Raw genomic sequence first — 5953 nt, 5'->3', positions numbered from 1 at the left:
TTTTTTCATAATAATATCCACATTTCTATGCGTTGCTGTTTCTAATGATTTACAATTCAGATTGGCACTAAACGTCACTTTCTCCCACTCTAATGCATAATCAATTCAACTATATCCGGTAGGAGACTTGGGTTCTTTGTTGGAGACACAAGTTTGATACGTGTGTTATTTTTTGGTGGATTTTAGCGACGGAGGATTTAAGCTAAGACCTTACAAGGTTGTCAGTTCGAATACCGAGCCCACCCGGATTTTCGTCCCACTGTGTATTATGCTAGAGAGTTCTACTCTTGTGGTGGCATAACTACTGTCAAATGACAGCCGACAGTATGGTTTCCCGAGGGAAACACTCGAGCGAAACTCTGAAAGCCGGCGTGGTCTTTGTTAAGACAACATAGTCTGGCTAGAGTGGGGCGATGAGGCTCTCTAAAATTGGGGAGTGTTCCAAAATAATAATAATAATAATAATAATAATAATAATAATAATAATCAGCTCAACTCAATCCAAGAGTGTTTGGTTCGGGAAATTCTTATAAAAAAAGATAGAATTTGCTATAAAAATTGAATTTAGAATTAAAATTTGTCAAAACAATTTATAAATTTAAATAAAGTTAAATCTATTACTGAATTGGTAATACATTTAACTATTTAAGTGATAAAATAATTGAAATATATTACTTTGACAACCACCTATTGGTTGCACCTCCATTGACAGCCCACACCATTGGCCGCCGCCAACTTATGCGTCATTGCCACAACCATCCACCTGTCGTCGCCTCCACTATTGTCACCCAACCTAATTTTTGAACTTGGCATTATGACATTAAGTTATTATTTATGCTATTATATCTCCGTTATACTTTGTGTTTTGTGTAAACCCAAAACGTGTCACATCTCATGACCAAGTCCAGGATGTGGATGCCATACTAATACCCGTTGGATGGTTTGTGTCACACTCAACAAAATATGGCATGACTAACAGCTAGATTTACGCAAAAACAAAGCCTTGCTATTATTAACACAATGATAGTCTAAAGTTCAGAAACAATAATTAGAAAGCTAAGCTAATGCCTTGCTACAACAGAGTTTCTTCATGCCAAAGCAGATTTTTGCTATCAGCCATTCAGTGCCTTCAAGCTTATAACTCCGAGCTTTATTTAAGAGGTCTTATCTTGTACGAAATGCATGCTACATTTAGCAAGATTATTTGGGTGAGTTATAAGTTTAGGGCTCTCAAATGGCATTTGCTTGAAAATAATTTGTAAAAATATTTATCATACGGGTCCGTTTCTTTCAAATGCCCGAAGGCCTTTTATAAAACTTTGCAAGTGAGGCCTTCTTTGAACACTCGTTTGTTCAAAATTTCCTTTGCTGAGTTTAATTAATAATGTATGTTTTATTTAAAACTATATAAAATTGTATCTATATCATATGAAATTAAAGTTTTAATTCTCTTGATTATACATATATCCGAGTTTAAAAATTCCATAGGCATGTTTCATCCCATGAGCACAAGTGTACAACTATGGTACACGCTGGTCTATCATGTTACTCCCCTAGGCTATACGTATGTCCACAACTGAGTCAATACCAGTCTCGTTAATACATGTAACTTGCGTGTATAGAGATGACCCGACCCGATGATGAATCTTGAATTCGATTTATACAGTGGTCTTGGGGGGCATTTTGGGAATAAGGAATTTTTAAGGGTATGTACAGTTTGGTGTTAAACATCAATGAATTGGTTCAAAAACAAAACAAAACAAAACAAAACAAAACAAACCCAACCCTATTAGCAGACTCTCTCATCAGTTGGTCTGTCCTGTCATGAAAAACAATGCTTCTTCTACTAGACATAATAATAATAATAATAATAATAATAATAATAATAATAATAATAATAATAATAATAGTAATAGTAATAGTAAGAAACAGAAACTAAAGAAGTTAAGCCTAACCGCAAATCATAATCATCACTTCAAGCGCAAGAAGAAACATCGTCTACTTGATGATGAAGATCGCAAATGGGTCTATTCTTCTTCTTCTTCTTCTTCTTCTTCTTCTAATTACACAGGTAGTAATTACCCATCTCATATTTATGCATTCTATTTTATAAGGGGTTCAATTCATATACATACATAAATACTGCAGAAGATAGGTTTGTATTTGTTTGAGAATGCTTCAAAGCATAAAGATTTGTACTTTGATGTCACCCCTAAATACATGAGATGGGATTACAGAAGAAGCCTTTTATGTAACGAGATTAATCGATATAATCCGGCTATCTTGTGTTTTCAGGCAAGCCACTTTAATAATAATCCTACTATCTTAATCTTATCTTGTCTTTTCTTTCAATTTCATTCTTCATGTGTTTGGTTGAACATTGCAGGAGGTTGACCGCTTTGATGATTTGCGTAAAATGCTACACAAACATGGATTTTCAGGACTTTACCAGGCTCGTACCGGGGAAGCACGCGATGGGTGTGCTATCTTTTGGAAAGATGAATTGTAAGCGTTTTTTCTTGCTATATGTTATGTTTTTTGTTATCTAAATGTACTGCATTCTCGATATTAGATTTTCTCTTGTGCATGAGGACAACATTGAGTTCAAGCGGTTTGGCCTTCGTGACAATGTTGCTCAGTTTTGTGTCCTAAAGGTATAAAAAAAGATATATAAACAGTATTTGTTCTCGAGGGGATTACAAAGTATGAACAAATAATTAAATTATTGCACTCTGATTTTAATTTAATTAATAAAGTAAGCAATCAAATTTAGAATTACCTTTCAATATGATGATATGTGCATCCATTATAGCGTGTGAGTGTTTGAAATTTATTTGATTATTAATATTATATGGCCTCTGCTCTCCAACACACACAGATGAATGGGAGCAAGAAACAGACTAATGATATTGAAAATTTGTCGTAAGTTAAGTTCTTTTCTTTCACTCTGCAATGGAACCTAATTTTGTAACTCTTAATGTACATTCATCGCAATTAAGTCTAGCAAATATTTGTTTTTAATTATATTATGAGTGGTTGATAATGCATTCTTTTTGCTTTATTGTTTCCTTAAACTTTAACATCCATCAAATTGCAAAAAGATAATTGTTTTACATATATTTATAGAGCACAAGCCTCTCGAAGCATATTGGTTGGAAATACACATGTGCTTTTCAACCCTAGTCGTGGAGACATTAAGCTTGGTCAGGTATATCTGCAAATAGTTTATCTGTTTGCTTATTAGAGAGATAAGTCCTTGCATTTTTATGTATTGGTTACATATTTAGATTTTAGATAACATTTGCTTACCTTATTCCTGTTTATTTTTTAATCTTATACAATAATTTTGCTGTGTTACAGATTCGGTTGTTTCTTAATAAGGCTCATAAACTTTCACAAACATGGGGCAATATACCTGTAGTACTAGGTGGTGATTTAAATAGCATGCCTCAGGTACCTTTGCTTTGCTTGCTTCTTATTATATTTTATTTTTTCTCGTTAATCATTGTGATTATTTTTTACAGAGCGCAATTTATCAGTTCATAGTTTCATCTGAGGTGCGTGTGATGCTAGAATGAATTGATTTCATTTACTTTTAACACACACCGTTCACAATTTCAGTGGTATTTTAGTTGCAATTTATTTCCTTTTTCTTTAACACTCCTACAAACTTGAAAAAAATATCATATATACCCATGCAAAACTAAAACAATTCTATACGCCCTCATAAAGTAATTAAAATATCAAATATACCCAATTCATTATAAACAATTTAATAAATAACCATTTTATTCTTTTTTTTTTCTAAAATTTTAAATTTTCATATGTGCCCATCTTTAACTTCAAATTTGTTTATTTACACGTAAACGATAGTTTTCTCAAAATATTATATATTCGATTCTTCGATTATCTGTCGTTGAGTGAACAAAAGAGGAGAGACGATGGTTCACTTCACTTGCTTATTGTCGATGTCGATCAAAATTCAGATAAAAAATAGGGTTTAAACAAATATAATGGGAAGGGGTAATATGGTCATTAAGAAAAAAAATACTAAAGCTGGGTATGTATGATATTTTAGTTTTGGTTGGGCATATATGAAAATTTTCAAGTTTGTAAGGGCATATATGAAATTAATCCTCTTTAACATAGCATGCGTCTTAAAATGTAATGGTGTGATATATGCATCTTTTATCTTTTCTTTTGCAGTTGAACGTCCAACATCATGAACGGAAAAAAATATCTGGGCAGATTTGTCCAACGGATTACCCGAGACATGGGTCTCAACGTAATTGTTCTTCTAGGTCTGAATAAATTATTGTCTTTGAATTCTGAGAATGTAGATATGTTATTAAATACTTTTATAATTGGGGTTATACTGATAGATGGAGCAAAGAAGAACTAAGGCTAGCCACAGGATCTGAAGAGTCAACTTACCTTAAGCACAACTTAAAACTAAATAGTGCGTACCATGGTGTTCCAGTAAGTTTTAGCTTTTCAAATTGTGCTTTGAAAGTGATTATGTGATACACCATGAGCAAAATCAAATAGGAATTCATATGATAATGGTTTTAATATTTCAGGCTAGCTATTTGACTAGAGATAGTCATGGAGAACCGTTAGCGACATCATTTCACTCAAAATTTATGGGCACTGTTGATTACATATGGTATGTTAAAAGTTTTTTATTTATAGAAAATTCCACAAATGGTCCCTGTGGTTTGATCATATTGCAAGTTTCGTTCCAGATTTTAAAGGTTGCAAACTTAGTCCGAACATTTGTGAGAGAGTTGCACATTTAGGCCCCACCGTTAGTTGACTTGATCTCCTTCGATTATGTGACGAATCTTTGATTTTATATTGATCAAAAGTCGAAGTTAGGAGTTCTGGGATTAATGGTGGGTACTAAACATGCAACCCTCTCACATATGTTTAGACTAAGTAATTTTTAGAATCCGGGGATCAAAGTTGCAATATGGTCAAACCGCAAGAACCATTTGTGCAATTTTCTCCTTTTTTTTTTATTAAGAATAATTCTAAGATCTAAGCGTGTCAGGCATACTGAGGACCTTGTTCCTGTAAAAGTTCTTGAAACATTACCAATTGAAGCTTTAAAGAAAACAAGAGGGCTTCCGAGTAAGGTATATGCCGTGAATGCATCTTTTTTTCATAACTCATGATTCTCGTGTTTTCTAACGTGCTTGTTTCTTGCAGATGTGGGGAAGTGATCATCTTGCTCTTGTGTGTGAATTGGCTTTTGTTGGTGATTCTTGCGTGTCATGATGTTGGAGTTGAAATATTTCTTCAGTGATCCAAAGAGTTTGTGGCTATGTATATTAGCTTGCAGGAAGTTGATTTTTAGTTAAGGCAGTTGAATTATAAGCACCTGAAATGAGGACCATCACTAGATGTTAAATTAGAACTAGATTGGGAAAATATGATTAATTTGTTGCATTTGTTAAATGCTATTATCCAAAGTTGAAACAACTTTTAATTTGAAGCTGCATTTTCATTTTGCAAGCATGTGTTTTAATTATATTGACAGTTCTGAAATGCATTTAGGTGTTTGCTCTTAGAAAACCCTTGTCAAGAAAGTATCAAGTATGCCTGGCAAAACAGGTGTGTTGGGTTCGGGTTAAACGGGGTCTAACTTAAATGGTTTCAGCTCCAAACGAGTGTATTTTTAAGAAAAGTATCAGTTTGTTTCCACCAACATTTTAGAAAGAATAGTTATGACCAAAATGGGCTCGATTAAGATAAGTTTATTCTGTTATTATTACTATTTTATAAAATAAACGTATCAAAATGGGTTATGGGTTCGTTGATTGTTTTTTTTTTTTAATTTTTAAAATTTTAAAACAGACGCATCAAAATGGGTTCGTTGATGATACGATCAAGTAAAAGAAGTTGAATCTATGCTAAATGATTTGTCGACCAAAAAATACATTAAAAGCTT

General features: G+C 33.1%; 1 pseudogene across 1 annotated transcript; it reads left to right on the top strand.

The window, feature by feature from the left end:
- The first annotated feature begins 1178 nt into the window (after positions 1-1178).
- Positions 1179-5317, top strand: LOC143562750 (carbon catabolite repressor protein 4 homolog 5-like; annotated as a pseudogene). Its single transcript, XR_013140543.1, has 13 exons — positions 1179-1208; positions 1933-2295; positions 2387-2505; positions 2573-2654; positions 2879-2922; positions 3127-3208; positions 3361-3453; positions 3525-3557; positions 4207-4301; positions 4383-4479; positions 4581-4666; positions 5054-5138; positions 5212-5317. The product of XR_013140543.1 is annotated as a carbon catabolite repressor protein 4 homolog 5-like (transcript).
- The last annotated feature ends 636 nt before the right edge of the window (positions 5318-5953 follow it).

The sequence above is a fragment of the Bidens hawaiensis genome, unplaced genomic scaffold (assembly GCF_021521415.1).
Source record: "Bidens hawaiensis isolate Kalapana, Puna unplaced genomic scaffold, B.hawaiensis_p1.1 tig00021062_1, whole genome shotgun sequence".
Classification (NCBI taxonomy): Eukaryota; Viridiplantae; Streptophyta; class Magnoliopsida; order Asterales; family Asteraceae; genus Bidens; species Bidens hawaiensis.
The sequence above is the reverse complement of the archived record's forward strand: the minus strand, read 5'-3'. Positions and strand labels throughout refer to the sequence as shown.